The sequence below is a fragment of the Leptonychotes weddellii genome, chromosome 14, assembly GCF_054177405.1.
Source record: "Leptonychotes weddellii isolate Sample4059 chromosome 14, ASM5417740v2, whole genome shotgun sequence".
In the NCBI taxonomy this organism is placed as follows: domain Eukaryota; kingdom Metazoa; phylum Chordata; class Mammalia; order Carnivora; family Phocidae; genus Leptonychotes; species Leptonychotes weddellii.
In genome coordinates, this window is record NC_138382.1 from 20,450,275 (window position 1) to 20,468,601 (window position 18,327).

The following is an 18,327-nucleotide window of genomic DNA, read 5'->3' on the forward strand; positions in this document are numbered from 1 at the left end:
CCCTTTTCCTTCTTCTGACAGTTACCAGTACTCCACACAGTGCTTGCTCTTTGAGTCTGGGCCCTGGTATGAGCCAGATGAAGCTGTGGACTAGAGCCTCCAACCCATCCAAGATGGACAGGAGCAAGAAATAAACCTCTGTTGTTTTAAGCTACTGAGATCTGGAAGTTCTTTGTTACGATGTAACCTCGTTTTGTCCTGACTGATTCAAGGACTCTGGCAACTTTCTATCACCCAAGTACTTCAGCAAGTAGAACTCTGCAGATAATCAGAAACATTGCAGAACTCTTTTCCATGTTCTTAAACTCGGGTGACCCTTAAAATTTAAATGTAGATCCGTAATCCTTTCCTCAATGTCATAAACAGCACCAGTGATGAAAAGCTTGCCAGGGTGACCTCTTGCTTTAGGAACAAAGAAGTAATACAATATCAATTCAATGTAAGAGCCTCTGGGAAATCCAGAATGCCTTGATCTTGATATTCATCAACCATTATCTGATAAAGAGACCTTCTAGAGTTCTGATTCCATTTATGCACTTCTATAAGTCAGGGCTCTCAGCTTCTGTTACCATCAAAACAAAAAGTCACAACCATTAGGATGTTAAAGACGATCTTCACATTCAGGAAGAACCTTTGTTAGAGTTGCTTTGGAGCAGATTGGATTTTTGCTTTATGCTTTAATTATACAATTTGGAACTATTTCAGTCTGTCAGGGATGGAATTAACTTTTGCATGAAAAGTATTTATGAGAAAAATTATTTGTAAAGATTATGTTCTGACTTTTCTGAAGAGAATAAAATTCCAAGGCACTGTATCAATAGGTGTAAATATATCATACCAATTAATATACTTATATGTACATCAGTTGATATGTAATATACATATATACACCACAGACATACACATATTTTATATATTAATATACTTACCAATATATGCAAAAGGCTTGATGCATATGTTTATGTGGCTCAGTATGGGTGAGGAATCTATTGCTTTCATCTGATTCTCAAAGAAGTTGTTACCCATAACATTGTAACTACTTCTCCAGACAAGGGGTCAACAAACTGGCCCACAGGCCAGATGTTGCCTGCCACATGATTTTGTAAACAAAGTTTTACTGGAACATGACTAGGTCCATTTACTTACATACTATCTATGGCTGCCACGAAGGCAGAGTTGAGTAGTTATGATAGACTGTATGGCCCGCAAAGCTTAAAATAAAAACTACCTGGCATTTGAGAGGTAAAGTGTTCTGATTCCTGCTCTGGACTCTGCTCCTTCTACAAATCTGGCACTCCTGGTTGTGAACTGAGACTAGCAGGGCTGACTCTACAAAAATCATGGCTTGATTAGAGCCAAACTTTAAATTCAGAAAAAAAAAAAAATCCTCACTGTTTCTTTCTGCAGGAAACAGATGTAAGGCAGAGGGCAATGAGACTCCAGGTTCCAAAACAGACTCTACTACTTACTAGAGCTGTGAAGTTAGACCAGTTACTGAATCTCACTGTGCCTCAGTTTACTCCTCAGCAAAATGAAGAAAATAATAATTCCTACCTCATAGAGATTAATATAATGCATAAATAGCACTTAGAACAGTGGCTTGAGTATAATAAGAACAAGAAGTGTTATTTCAAAAAATGTATTATCAATGAATTAATTGGAGGAAAGGCACGGGAATTGTTGGTGCATTACCTTGAAGCTCCTTGTATGAGAGCCATATCGCCCACATCTGTGGCTCAGGACCAACTTACGTCCACTGCTGTCAGTTTGCTGCAAAGGGCCCCTGCGTGGAGTAGGACCCTGTCTCCTGTAAGGCCTGGACCACTGCAGCTTGTCACATTCAGCTCCCTGCGTGATTAAAACCAAGGGAGCAATGATTAGAAATGCTTCAGACTCCCTTTAGAACAGGACATGATCAGAAAGAGATGTCAGAAACTAACAGAGAGGTTAGGGAGTAAGAGAAATCACCATAGAAGCCAACAGCTGACGTATAAACAGCTTGGCAAAGGGGGAAGGAGAACATGATGAGAGCAATCAAAACTAGAATGTTTCGGGGCGCCTGGGTGGCTCAGTTAAGCATCTGGCTCTCGATTTCAGCTCAGGTCATGATCTCAGGGTCGTGGGTTCCAGCCCCAAGTCAGACTCTGTGCTCAGCGGGGAGTCCACTTGAGATCCTCTCCCTCTCCCTCTGTCCCTCCCCGCCAAAATAAATTAATAAATCTTTAAAAAAAAAAAAAAGAAAAAACTAGAATGTTTCTCTTTCAGCCAGCCTGTCTTCCAGCAGGCCTGTTACTGAATGTGCCACTCCTTCTTTTTAATAGCCAAGGATTATACTATGGGAGAGAAGGAACTCAAGATCCATGATAAGATTATAGGAGCTCATTCAAACGGTCAACATTATGTAGCCATTCAAAGCTATTCTTTTTTTTTTTTTTAAAGATTTTATTTATTTATTTGACAGAGAGAGAGGGAACGCAAGCAGGGGGAGTGGGAACGCAAGCAGAGCAGGAGCCCGATGTGGGGCTCGATCCCAGGACCCTGAGATCACGACCTGAGCCAAAGGCAGTTGCTTAAGCAACTGAGCCACCCAGGCGCCCCCATTCAAAGCTATTCTTATGAAGAGCTTTTAATTAATTAAGAAAATGTTTGAGTGAAAATGAGGAATACAGAATGTTTTATATATTTTATAATCTACATTATGTTCTTTAAATGTTATTTTTAAAAAGCTCTTTAATAAATATATATTGGGGCACCTGGGGTGGCTCAGTCAGGTAAGTGTCTAACTCTTGATTTGGGCTCAGGTCATGATCTCAGGGTTGTGGGATTGAGCCCCGCATCAGGCTCCACACTCAGTGGGGAGTCTGCTTGAGATTCTCTCCTTCTCCTGCCCCTCCCCCTGCACTCTCTCTCCCTCTCAAATAAATAAATAAATATTAATTTTGTAGCCTAAAAAATGTTATTTGCAGCAAGGCAAAACTAATTGCTAGTGGACTACTCAGAACAGTGATTAGCTCTGGGGGATGGTGGCATAGAGAGTCTTATTCACCACTAACACCAAAAGTGTCATGTGCAGCATTATTTTAATTAAACATTATCAAAATTAATTTTTACTACATTGTGTTAAAAAAAAAAAAAAGATAACTGGGGCTATCCTGGAACACCAAAAAAACAGGCCTGAATTTCCAGCCCTGCCTATTTGTTTACAGAAGGGTTTTAGCCCCTTTTGTGCCCTGGACTCCATTGACAGACTGGAAAAGCCTATCAACCTGTGTCAGAATAATGGTTGTAAATGAATAAAATACAATATAAAGCATTCCCAAGGAAGCCAATTATATTGAAATACAGTTATCAAAATTTTTAAAATTTGTGATAGAAGAACACATTTGCTTCTTTATTAATACAGCATATAATATGATCTAGCTGCTGCTTCAGTAACTGCCATAATTTTGAAGTAGTGACAGACATAAACTACATTTTGAGATTCTGCAGCAAACTGAATGTAAAATGAAAATAAGTATGTCTTCTGCTGGCGACCAAGTCACAGGTATTACTAATACGAGGTGATTAGTTGCCATTAGTCATAGTAGAAGGAGATGCTAAATTTCTGCAGGGTAGAAGTGAAAATAGACATGTAATCTTTTTTCCAAGTTCACAAGCCCTTTGGATTTCCAAGTTCACAAGGGCCCCAGGTTAAGAGCCACTAACTGAGACTTACCTATCCTTTTGTTAGGACAAGCTGGGAAAGGAAAAGTGAGGGGAGGACGTGGCAGAAAGTGAAGAAAAAGACTAAGAGAGAGATTGAGAGACCAAGATTCTGAGTGGAACAGTTCCAGCAATGTGAATGAAAATGTATTTGTGTGTTGGTAGGAACAGTGGAGAAACCAAAGGCAGGAACAAAAACGAAATGAGAGCCTGGAACGAGAAAGTGAGCTTCACTTCCCAGGCGCCACAGGTAGGGATGAGTTATGGGGTATCCCAATCCAGGGGTGTCCCAATCCAGGGGTGTCACCACTTTCATAGGTGATCCTTTGTCTGCGAGTAGCCCTGAAACCAGACACCAGCAGCAAGGAGGTGAGAAACCTAGCAAGTCTACCAAAATGCACACCCCAGAGCCTACCATAGCCACAACTCAGAAACACAAATTAAGAGATGATTTCCCTAATTTTTTGTGCCTTCCAGCAAGAATCAACCCTGCTTGTGATGGACAATATCTCTCACGATATTCCTTGGATCTGAAACTCAAGGGATGGAGTGCCTACTCCCACAAAGAGGATTTTTTTTTACAAAAACTAATGGAATTATTTCTGACATTTCCACTTCTCCTACTCTGTAATTTATACAAAGACCATGTTTTCATTATAAAGCATCTCGGCAATTCTGAAACTCTTTAAAAATAATGATGATGGCTTCAATATAATAGTTTTTATTCCATATTATTTTGTTCATTTAAGTCCATACTCTAGTATTTGTCAATCACTCTTTCAGCAAAGAAAGAGAAAATAGTTCAAATCAATGGATTTTATCCCCATACAGGTCGGTTATCTTTAAACAAAAACAAGGAGACAAAATCCAGTCATGTTCTATGTCACAGACTATATACTATTAACTCTTGTTGGATGACTTTCAAATAGTGCCTTTGGGGCCAAGACAGCTCTGTGATAAAATCAATAAAAATTCATCACTAGTGTGGGAATGAATTTTAAGTACCTTGATTTAAAGTCAATTAAAATTTAACAGCTAGTGCTTCAAATTCAAATATTTTGTTATTACTCCAGAGTATTTATTTCAAAGAGAAGAGACACCTTCTTTTCTTATAAGCCAATAATTTTCGTAAGAGTGGGATATTAAGTGGAAGATGGTTCCTTATTTTTTAAATATGTGGACCCTCCTTACGTAAGCCAGGCTTAGCTTTACTGCCAGGAAGCCATTCAGCTTGATAAGGGCCCATCTTACTTAGAGAAGATTTTCGAGGACCATTCTAGATTGCAGTGGATCACTTCTGGACCTGCTCCAGTCTAGATACATGAATGCCAAGAGATTCCACACACTTTGATTCAATTATTGGCACTGATGTGGAAGGTTACAGCATTAACCCTCTCTGAACCATAAAAATTAAACATCTAAGTGGGTACAGCCTGGACTACAGGATTTAAAATAATGATGCCTTTTAGCATCATCATACCAAATAGTAACTTTGTGAATTGCGTATCTGGACATCTGCAGAATCTGTGAAGACCTCTTTTTTGACCAGTCTGCCTTTTTACTTAGAAGCAGCTCTGGTGATAATTGCCTAAAGCCACATTCACAATGTATATGTTTCATGGAACTGACATTGAATAGATTCCATGGAGAAAAGAGGGTTCTGGGGTAGAATGTATTTTCCAAAGATGGTAGCAACAATACCTCCTCCTTGTCTACATGCTCTTAATGGAACTCTGCCACTTTCTCAAGATGTAGAATTGAATTCCCCCGCTTTTGTGGTCTTGGGATGCACTTACCTGTAACAGAAGGCAGTGATAATCATGCTGCATGATTTCCAAGGTTCTAAATCATTGTAGCTTTCACCTGTGGACTGATACTCTGAGCTACCATGAAACAGTCCTAAGATCCTGAGGCAGCCATGCTGTGAGGAAGCGCAATCTAGCCCAGATGAGAGACCACAGGAGATACTCCAAGATGACGTAAAGAAAGATGCCCCAGCTTCTCCTGCCACCTGCTGTTCTAGCACTAGCCACCACCTGACTACACTGCACAACAGACTCCAAATCAGAACCATCCATGTGTGTGTCCTTCCCAAATTCCTGATCCACAGAAACTAGGAGGTAATAAAATGCTTATTGTTTTAAGTCTCTAAGTTTTGGGGCAACTTGTTTCATACTAATAGGAAGATGTTCCATCACAAAATTTGGCCAAAGCTGGGTTAAACAAAACGCTATAGGTTTTTATTTTCTCTGCAGGATTTCTCAAAGCCTTCATATGCTAATGAGCATGTGCATCTCCAAGACTGGCATTTAGAATGCAAAACTTCCTAATTTATTTCCCCAAGAAACCATTTTTATAGCTACTCTCAAGGGATAGCTTTGGGAAATGCTGGGCTAAAATGATGCGCTCTTTCCCTGTGCATATTTCCCTTTCCCCCAGTGATCTGAACTACAGATAATGAGTTAACTTCACAGTGATAACAAATTGAAGAACACATGGTTATTGGCCAGCCTAGAAAGAGTCACCTCTTGGTAACTCCTATGTGTGATGTAAACTCATTCCAACAGTATTGCAGAGCAAACAGTATAAACTCTGAATGTCACTCACTATTTGCTGTGACAATAATAGCTCCAGGATGTGCTGTCCTTCCAACGGGTTCGACAAACATTTTGATGCACTGAAATTCCCATAACCCTCTGGCTCTTCTGACTATCTCGCTTTCAAACTGAAAAGTTCTAAAGTGTTGGTTAGAGTAAGAGAGAGGGGGAGGATTTTGTGCCTAATGTCTTTGAGAGGAATGAAGGAATGATGCAGAAAATTCCACTTTGTAGTATCAGTTCCCCACATGGCTTTAAGACAGAGTGCTTCTCCTGTCCAGAAGATTCTAGAAGGCCAGGAATGAGGATTAAACTGCTAGAGATTGTTGGGAAACTCTTGCCCACTTTGTAAGTGTTAAAAAATTAGAGAGACAATGTTGAAAAAGAAAAAGTTCATTTTTCTAATCAAATATGTGAAATGGGAACTAAGGTAAAGGGATCAAGCCTTAGTAAATATATAACAAGGGAGTATCACTTTCTGATTTGATAAAAGAATAGGAGTTACCCATATGATTCCCAGTTAGTCACTATATGACTATCAATGTATGACATCAAATGCTCTAATCCAGGACTCAGTTTCTCCATGAATAAATTGTGACTCAGTTTTTAAGCCCTTTTACCTAAGGAACTCTAAATAGAGTCAAAGTCACAGCTGACACAAAGAGGAGGCCAATGAAGCAGTCCCTGTGGATGTAAAATTTAAGGGGGTGCCCCAAATCTCAGTTATCAAGATATGTAATATTTAGTGCAATAGTTTTTTAAAAACAGCAAAATTAATGCAAACGAAATCTATAATGAACAAATGTCAATATTTTCAATAAAAGCAGAATCAATATTACTGATTTTTCCTTTTGCCTCAAGTTCCAATATGGCAAGTTACTGTGCTATTACAAAGCCCTAAAAGTAAGATAAATTGAACACCAATTCATCACACATGATAATTATGACAGACAAGTAATCAATATTTACAGTGTTCTGGGTTCCCCCCTGCAACTCAGAAACACTATTTTACATACAGATCATATTATTTATTTAAGCAAATTACTTTGGGACTCCACGCTAGTCAAAATTCTGATAGCCAACTTGAACAGACATAGATATGGATATAGAGATAGACATATAGATTACAGATATATAGATACAGCTCTGTATTCCTAATGTACTGAAATGGATTTTTCCATCACACACAGGCTTTCTCATCCCTCATCTCACCTACCTATTCTCAGTCCCCTGATCAGCTAAGTTGGCTTGACTGTACTTTCACAGGTAAGTGTAGCAGAGAACACAAAGGATAGGAACTCAACAACTTACACAGAGAAATCCTGTGAAGAACATATAGTTTGCACCTCTTCCTAGTGGGAAGAGGTCTGTCATTTTGGTCAGACTGATTGGGAGCAGATTCTTTCATCCGACAAAGAATTTGTTCCTCTTTGATCACAATAGCTTTGGCTGGATGGATGGCTGGTTGGATGGATGGATGGATAGATAGATAGATAGATAGATAGATAGATAGATATGAGATAGGGTCTTTGTTAAATTTAAAGACAAAGATGGTACCCAAATGGATTAAAAGTTGCAAAACGCCTGTGGCCCACAGATTGGCACTCAGACTTTTTTTTTTTTTAAAGATTTTATTTATTTATTTGACAGAGAGATAGCGAGAGCAGGAACACAAGCAGGGGGAGTGGGAGAGGGAGAAGCAGGCTTCCTGCCGAGCAGGGAGCCCGATGTGGGGCTTGATCCCAGGACCCTGGGATCACGACCTGAGCCAAAGGCAGATGCTTAACGACTGAGCCACCCAGGCGCCCCAGCACTCAGATTTTTTAAAAAATAACTTTTTTTCTTTTTATTAAAGTAATATATGCCCATTATAGAAGACTAAGTAAATGAAGGAAGGAAGTAAAAGCGACCTGCAGTGGGACTGTAAAATAGTGTAACTGCTTTGGAAAACCATTTGGCAGCACCTAAAAGTGTCCAATATATAGTTACCATGTGACCCAGCAATTTCCCTCCTAGGTATTTAGACAAGAGAATTGAAAATTAATATATGTCCACACAACAACTTGTACATGAATGTTCATAGCAGCATTGCTCATAGTAGCAAAAAAAGTGGAAATAACCCAAATGTCCATGGATAAACAAAATGTGATATATCAATAAAATGAAATTATTCAGCCATAGAACAAGAATGAAATAACAATGCATGCTGTAATGTAGACAAACCTTGAAAACATGCTACATGAAAGAAGCCAGACACAAAAGACACTTATAATTCCATTTATATGAAACATCCTGAACAGTGAAATTCATAGACACAGGAAGTAGATGCGTATTGTTGCAGGCTGGAGGAGGGGAAATGGGGATTGATTGCTAATGGGTACAGGATTTCTTTTTGGGGTAATGAAAGCATTCTAAAATTACATAACAGTGATGGTTGTACAACTTGGTGAATATACGAAAAACCACTGAATTGTATGCTTTAAAAGTGGGAATTCTGGGGCGCCTGGGTGGCTCAGTCGGTTAAGCGTCTGCCTTCGGCTCGGGTCATGATCCCAGGGTCCTGGGATCGAGCCCCGCATCGGGCTTCCTGCTCCACGGGAAGCCTGCTTCTCCCTCTCCCACTCTCCCTGCTTGTGTTCCCTCTCTCGCTGTGTCTCTCTCTGTCAAATAAATAAATAAAAATATTTATAAAAAAAAAAAGTGGGAATTCTATGGTTTGTAAATCATATCTCAGTAAACCAGTTATTCCTTTAAAAGCGAACTCTAAGACATAAAAATAAGTACAATTAATATTTTTAATGTTGTAAATTATGACCTGATGAGTATCCACCAGTCAATTCACTCAAAAATAATCCCGTCATTGATGCAGACACAGCCCAAATCCCTCTAAGCCTTGTTCTCTATAGACAGGAAACATTACCTGCTTCATATTTCACAGCCATGTTAAGGTAGACAGTGATTCAAGAATATTTCTTCCAAGCTTCCCCTTAACCCTTAGTTGATACCGCATGCCCTATACCTGGCTCATTAGTAAGCATGTCAATACTCAGTGGAGAGTCCTTGGTCAATAAGTAATTATTATAGTTTCCCTAACAGTTTCCTGTTGGTCTAACAGCCTCACTAGGTTCATGAGAATGTAAATTATATTATACATATAAATATATATTATATATACATGTATATATATTATATATGTTACATATATAAATAGTAGAGAGATCACCTTATATATTTTAACTAAACCTATAATATTAAAAATATATAAAAACAATAATAGTAAGACCATAAGTTCATCACCCTCATGAAATTGCTTTTATTTCTGCATGTATGTATATTGCCTTCCATGTGCTAACAGAGTTTTTTATAGTTGTAATCATAATATAATAATAGGCCTTCTGTTTTTACTTAAACAGTCCCCATGCATCTTTAGAATTACTATTATTTGCATGGTTTCATAACATACCCTTTGTGCAAAGTGAAAATGCATAACCATATCCCTAATATTAATTACGGCAAAGTTAGACTGAACACCTTTAATATAGAGAAATACGTATGAATAAGGAAATACTAAATAGTTATATCTATTTAATATGCACATATGACTTATTTAACCTTCGCTACTTCATTAAGATAAATTTCTGCATGGTGGATGATTAGCTCTTATTACAAATTATCATATTTCCTTCCACAAGGTAACCAACTTATAGAGTCACTACAAGGAATGTGTACCAATTCTACTATAACATTGCTTATATTATATGGTATAATTTTAAAAACATTCCAGTTGGCCTATTTTAGTTGTCCAGAGTTGTTTATTTCATGTATTTATTCCTGGAATGATGAACTCTTGCATTCTATTTATTCCCCTTTAATCAATTATTCATTCAAGGGCGCCTGGGTGGCTCAGTCGTTAAGCGTCTGCCTTCGGCTCAGGTCATGATCCCAGGGTCCTGGGATCGAGCCCCACATCGGGCTCCCTGCTCCGCGGGAAGCCTGCTTCTCCTTCTCCCACTCCCCCTGCTTGTGTTCCTGCTCTCGCTATCTCTCTCTCTGTCAAATAAATAAATAAAATCTTTAAAAAAAAAAAAATTATTCATTCAATAGTTAAGACATATGTATTAGGTGTGTAATATAGGGAAATGTCCCTTTCCTTACAGAGTTTACAGTCTAGTGAAATGCATTCATATCCTCTTTATTTAATCTTTGAAGATTGGATGTCTTCTTTATAAATATGAGTTTTTAAAAATATTGTATATATGAGCACCTTTGGGGTTTTTTAATGGTGTAGAAATTTTAATAGTGCTGAAGCTATCCATCATCCCTTTACAATTTATTTTATTTCCTCAAAAATGAAGTTGTTCCCCTGCCGTATATTGAATAAAGGTTCTAGTCTTTGTCAGTTTTTATTACAAATTGACTTGATTTTTATATTTTTATTCCATATGGATTGATTTTGAAACATGATAAAGCAGGGCTTCATCTTAATTTTACTGAAATGTTATCCTGTTTCTGTAATACCCACTATTAAACAACACTTCCTTAACCTTTTTAAACACATGCACAGTTTGGCACATATATATTCATAACCTTATGTTGCTCTCTAGTCTGTTGTATTCATTGATATTCCCATTTTCATTGTAGCAAAATACTGTCTAGGGAATTGCTGGTTTATGGACTAAACCTGACAGCGCACATGATAAAAGGACATAGTCCCTGGATGCAAAATTAATAAGTAAGATAGTAAGTACATAATGAAGAGAGTAATCATAAAAACGGAGCAAGTTGGAGTCGGGAGTTAAGTGTGGTGAAATATTTGTATTAAAAAGTTAATCTTGGGGGGACGCCTGAGTGGCTCAGTCGGTTAAATGTCTGCCTTCGGCTCAGGTCATGATCCCAGGGTCCTGGGATTGAGTCCCACATCGGGCTCCTTGCTCAGCAAGGAGCCTGCTTCTCCCTCTGCCTGCCTCTGTCTCTCTCTCTCTGATAAATAAATAAAATCTTAAATAAAAAAAAAAGTTAATCTTGGGGCGCCTGGGTGACTCAGTCGTTAAGCGTCTGCCTTCGGCTCAGGTCATGATCCCAGGGTCCTGAGATCGAGCCCTGCATCGGGCTCCCTGCTCCGCGGGAAGCCTGCTTCCCCTCTCCCACTCCCCTGCTTGTATTCCCTCTCTCCCGTGTCTCTGTCAAATAAATAAAATAAAATCTTTAAAAAAAAAAAAGTTAATCTTGAAAAATGTGACTGCTACGTCTGTCTTGAAGTGACATTTCCTGTAACAGTGGGACACTATTCAGTAGACAGAAAACAGGACAATGGTGAATGTCGAGAAGGATTAAAGAGCTGGAGGCAGCAAGACAATAACAGACGGGCTCACGCTGGGAAGAAGAAAAACAGAGTGGTCCTGATAGATATTGCAAAGCTTGCTGACTGAAGTCAGAAGCTAGATCATCTGGGGCAGGGGGCCAGTGCTTGCCACTTTATTTGAATGCTATGGAAAGGCACGAGAAGGTTATTTAAGCAGAGTCTGGAGCCAGGCAGAGTTAGAAGGCTGGAAATTCAGGAGGCAATAGCAGAGCAGGCACAAGGGATTTTTCCATATGAAGAGACTAAAAAGGAATGCACTTCGAGCAGTAAAATGCTAAGAGGCAGGGAGGGAGGCAGGGAAGGCGGAAGGAAGGGCCAGATGGATGGATGCAGGTTAAGCTGGCCACACGCTGTTACATTTCTAAAAAAGAAAGATAAAAGATACTTAAAAGACTGTCTTGAACATTATCCTCGGAAGGAGCTGACCTATTTGAAGATATAAATGCAATTTAATTGTTAGTTACTTTACAGAGACCACACAGCGTAAGAAATTAAATAATAACAGCAGTGATTTGTCCAAAGCTACAGAACCTGGGTCAGTGGTACCTGTGTTCATCTGTTTTTCCAAACATCTAAGGACCTTAAAGTTTCCCGGGCACATTGTTTTCCTACCTGCGTCCATTGACCCAATACTCCCAGCAGGCTAGTTTCAGATGGCGCCGCCATTGAAAATGCCACCACTATCTGTCCTTTCCGTTAGGTCTCAAGTCTGCTTGTTACGCATTTACCACTACATGTCTCGCAATTCTTAGCAATAGCATAACCCATAAACTGACAATGGTGAAGATGGTCTTCTAAGGAAAATATGAGAATAAGGAAGTAATGAATGCTGGAGGAAAAGTCTGGAAAATAACGGACGTCAAGCAGGCAGCGAGGGTGGAAAAGGCAGCCAGTCGCATCCTGAAAATTAACTCCGATTTAGGTTTGACACCATAAGAAGGCCCAAAGGGTCAGACAAAGGACTACAGTGGAATCTATCTTAAGGGTTCTCCTCCAACATATCTCCCAGATCAATGGGAACGATTATTGTCATTAAACGTTAAAACATCAACAACTCGGTTCTTCTAGGGTAGAGCCAACCTTCTTCAACATGGCTCTTTTCCCAATAGCTCCATACGCACCCTGGGCTATTTTACTAGCAAGACTGCATTCCTTTCAAAACTCCCCTGTGGAGCTATGTGACCTCTGGCTCTCTCGTGCCTCCAAGGACAGTCAGAATTTTTATGACATCAGCTGCTGCACAACAAATCCTACTTCAAAATCTTAGAAGCTTTTTTTTTTTTAAATAAAAACGTATGGATGGTGTCATGAAAATGATAAGACTTATCTGTGGTTGCCACCTCCTTCCCCAACAGTCTCCACCCAGATAAAAAGGCCATGAGTATTTGAACGTGAAATGGCACACGGTTACTGACAGATCCACCACTTGGTGACGGGCTCCATTTGGGGGGCACGGATCATAGAGCACCAGGCCCTCAGTGTCTGGAAATGGTGACATTGCAGAATTGTCCCGGTTTGTGTCTTCCTGAATGGTCATTAAAATACGAGTGATTTGGGCTCCAAATCAGGAGCACACCAGCTTGTCTAGTACCTTACTGCCCTGGACGGTAGTGTTGACATTACCCGGGACCTTGTCAGAAATGCAGAATCTGCATTTTAACAGGATCCCCAGGGGACTTACATGCACGTCCAAGTGTTAGAAGCACTGTATATTAAAAAAAGATTTGCTGCTCTAGCACACACTCCTCTGAGATACTTCTTGGTATATAAACTAGAGCAGAAAATGTATAAACTAGAGCAGAAAATGTAGAGGGTATAAATGGATTTGGGCTAAAAATCTTAAGGGTCATAGGAAAAAAATTCCCTCTTAACATGTAAACATCTCATTAGCATAGTCAATATTAGGGTATTTTTAGCATATGGTAACAGGCTGCTAATTTCCTCTTTGCACTTTAAAATACCAGCATATTGGGGAAATTACAACAGCAATGGAAACTAAGGATATAAATCAATAATATTAATGATGTTTTTCAATCATTAGGAGGAATTAGTCCTAACTGCAATGTAGATAGGTCATACTGAAACATGATGGCCAGTAAGCTCATATATGGGTTTCTTAAGAAAGCAACACAGCCATAAAAATTCATCATTACACTACAGACCTAGTTCCTGAAAAGCTCTTCCTCCCTAAGGGAATTATTTCCTGGGAATTCTTCAGTCCGTCATTGTTGGATTGACTTTAGAGTCTATAACACCGAGTAATTCAACTTGACCATGAAGTATTGAGTCCAACAATAGTGCATTGCCCCCCGCCCCATGTTGTGACGTCATGAGTTAAGTGGGGCAATAAAAAGGAAGCAATCCACCTGGGAGACTGAACTTACCCGTGTTCTACCTCTAACAAAGCAGGAGCTACATGCGGATTCGAATTTTTCAGTTGTAAATACACAAGCTCATATTTAGAAAACCAGGTAATAGGAACAAAAGTGACCTCACTCAATAAAGTAATATTGAGCAGGAAAATGTCTTCTAGACATTACAAACTTAAATGCTAGGGGCTTGTGCATCTGTTTGACCTCCGGCGTACATCTTGAAAGAGAATTCTGACTGTATGTTGGTAGACAGTGAGAGAATCCAAATAGAATATGTGAGTCCTATCAGCTGCCACACATCAGACCAGAATCCATCTTCCTTGTTCAAAGTTTAGAAATCAAAAAAAAAGTATAGAAGATGTAGCTTTTGAAGATCAAAGAAGGATATTATTGCTCCACATGGGCAGGGAAAAATTATTCTTTTTAAAAAAGATTTTATTTATTTATTTGTCAGAGAGAGAGTGAGTGCAAGCAGGGGGAGCAGCAGGCAGAGGGAGAAACAGGTTCCCTGCTGAGCAGGGAGCCAGACGTGGGACTCGATCCCAGGACTCTGGAATCATGACCTGAGCCGAAGGGAGACGCTTAACTGACTCAGCCACCCACGCATCCTGGGAAAAATTATTCTTATTAGTATTGAGGAATCAGATAAAAATTTTAGAAAGCGCTTCTATTTTCAAAAACACAGAAGAAAATAACTTTAAAATATAAGAAAAAAATGATGAAAAGAAGAATTCACTGAGGCATAAGGCTGCTATAAAAAGGCAAATAAGCAAGGACACATAAGAAATGTAGAGAAAGGAATATGGCAGTAGCTAACTAAAATGCAGCTCAGTGGCCGCACAGAGCAGAGATGCCCTGAGGAACATGGAACTAGCATGATGGCGCCAACTACAAAACAGAATCAGTAGGATCAAAGACCAACTAGAAAAGCTCCAGAAGGAAAAAGAGATGAAAATGATTAGACAAAAAGAGAGCAATGGATCACAGAGAGCAGAGATCTGAATCAGTTGGACAACTGTAAATAATAATCTGCAAAGTATTTATCCTTAAAAAACAGCTGAACTTCAAGAAGGTATAGTGGGAGCCTGAGACATTCTTGCATGGGACAGCCCCAATCACTCCCCCCACTTCTTCCAGCTCTGTAGGCATGGGGCTCTGCCAAGCAGGGGACATGCTGTGCTTCCAGGGAAAATCGTTCCATCCCTTTGGAGTGGTGGTGACACCCATGCCCAATGGCGCTGGGTTTTGTTTTTGTTTTTTTTAAAGATTTTGTTTATTTATTTTAGAGAGAGAGAGAGCACGAACAGCAGGGAGAAGGAGAAGGAGGAGAAGCAGACTCCCCGCTGAGCAGGGAGCCTGATGCGGGGCTGGATCCCAGGACCCTGGGATCATGACCTGAGCTGAAGGCAGACACTTAACTGACTGAGCCACCCAGGTGTCACAGGCCAGTGGTGGTGACACCCATGCCCAATGGCACTGCTGATGGAAGTGATGAAAGAGGTGACTGAATGAATTGGAGGGGGGGAGCAGTAACTCTACTGCCGGAGGTTGAGGTCCTGACTGGAGCAAGCACATTCCTGCCCCAGGATTGGCTAGGGCTGGGGAGTAGGAGCAAGGATTCACAGCAAGGGAACACATAGGAACTTTCTGGGATCATGAAAATGTTCTGAAACCAAAAATCACTGAACTGTACTCTTAGCATGGGTAAATTTTACATGACATTTATTTACCAATAAAACTGTTCGTAAAGACTGTGTACAAAAAAGGAACTTTCTAGGATAAAAAAAAGTCTCAGTCAATAGCTCTAATGAGCTCACCATGTACTTCGCAAAAATTAATTTAATACTGCTTAGTCTTCAGCTTGTCTTGGCAACAGTTTTATTTTCATGATAAAAATTGTATAAGTGATATGATCTTATCCATGTGGGAAAAGAAAACCAGACAAAGAGATTACTTGCTTAAGAAAAATAATCACTGAACCTAAGCTTCACTTGTGCAAACATAAATGTCATAAAAAAAAAAGAAAAAATTTCTACACAATTCTAATAGGACAAGTTGAGCTCTCAAAATTATATGCCAAGCTAAGATGTAGCTCTTTGTCAAGGCAAAAGAATTATAATTAAGTGTGCTTATTTGATGCACAAAAAAAATTGGTTTACAGTTACAGTGGATTTCTCTGAATTGCAAACTATACACATTTCAGATGAAGTTTGATTTATAAACAATATTTTTCCCACAGTACCTCACAGGAGCACACCTGCAAATCTGGAGCATCAAGTTAGTTGCCTTCAGGGACAGGCAAGTCACATACACAAGGAGAGAAGGCCAGGTGTATTACCACGTATTTTTGGAGTGTTAGCACTGATCTTGGCACTTAGCTTCTGCATCAGGGAAACTGTAGGGGGTGTTGAGGACCATGGCAAATATGGGGCGCGTGCCAGCCGATGGGCACTTTTCAAGAATGGGAACCCATATTGCTGAGCCTTTTCATTTTTTTTTTTAAGATTTTATTTATTTATTTGTCAGAGAGAGAGAGCACAAGCAGGGGGAGCAGCAGGCAGAGGGAGAGGGAGAAGCAGGGTCCCTGCTGAGCAGGGAGCCCGACGTGGGACTCAATCCCAGGACCCGGGATCATGACCTGAGCCGAAGGCAGCCACTTAACCAACTGAGCCACCCAGGTGCCCCGAGTCTTTCCATTTTTAAGAGAAATTTGACATCTACATTTTTATATTTTAAAAAATTTCTGGGGCGCCTGGGTGGCTCAGTCGTTAAGCATCTGCCTTCGGCTCAGGTCATGATCCCAGGGTCCTAGGATCGAGCCCCGCGTCGGGCTCCCTGCTCAGCGGGAAGCCTGCTTCTCCCTCTCCCACTCCCCCTGCTTGTGTTCCCTCTCTCACTGTCTCTCTGTCAAATAAATATACTCTTTAAAAAAAAACTTAAGTTTCTGCATCTGAAAATGAAGGGTTTTGTCCAGAATCCGTGGCTACCATGCTATTTTATGCTACAGAAGTCTTTCTTCAAGTTAAATTCTCCACAGAACGCAAGAATTCGAAACAGAGAGAACTAGATTATATTTCAAATCCCTGTGATTTTAGGACCCTAAATAAGAGTTGGCCGAGTTATGATCTGGGATCTAGGTGGTCAGCATATTTAATGCCAATTTAACTCATTTGGTTAGCTCAATTGAACTTGCATTAAGTAACTGTGACGGATGGACACTGTGCCCAAGTCATGATCTGTGCCTTTATGGATATGGGCTCAGACAGCTGTCATTCACACATACTCCCTTTGGGGCCACGGAGGCTGCAGAACATCCTGCTCCTGCCCCTGGGGGAGGAAGAGGGGAAGATGTCAGCCAGGGGGACATTTCTGCTGTGCCGTATAGGCTGGGCTGAATTTTTACAAGCAGAGATAGGACTGGTGGTGGGTACCTAGAATAGTATGAGGAAACACACACGGGTAAGAAAGTATACAGCACACGTAGACAAAATGAGACAGCTGGTACACAAAAGGAAACCGCCCCCAGAAATGAAGCATTAACTTATTTACTGGAGAGCAATTGAGTTACACTAATCAGTTACTTTTTTAGAGTATCTGGCACAGAGGAGGAGAAAAACCAGGGCTTGGATTGGCGTGATTGCAAATCCTAGCTTACATGTATAAATCACTTATTCAATTATGCTCTTTAAATTAGAATCACAAGGATAATTTTACTTTAATAATCCAAGTCCCCTTAAATTTTATAAATACTTAAAACACAAATATATACAGAATTTTATACAAGATATTAATAATATGGGTTTGATTCTCATCAACATTTCTAGTCTTAATTTCTAGGATTACAATCTGTGAACTCATAAAGAAGACAATTTAAATCACCCCAAACAATTTTGAGGCTACTTTTTCAAGCAATTTTTGGGGCTGTCTCCTCAGTTTGCTAAAAATCCCTAACAACCAGAATGATTGGCTGGAATGGAGGCTGAATTTTTATTGAAAATTCAGGTGACACAGAGCCTTATTTATACCTTTAACAAGGATTATAAAACTTATTATAGGAGCTAATCAAACATTCCACATTGCTGGGGTTAAGTGACAACATGATACAGTTTTCAAGTCAGATTTGAGCCTATAAACCCCATCCGGGGTTACTATACCACTAGAGAGAATTCTGGGTTAATTTCACTCAATATATTACATTTTTAAGATATACCATATTTTTTAATATGTGTTAAGTATGATTCTTTATTTTCCCAGTTAGCTGAAGAGACCTTAGAACTTGAGGGAAACCTGAATC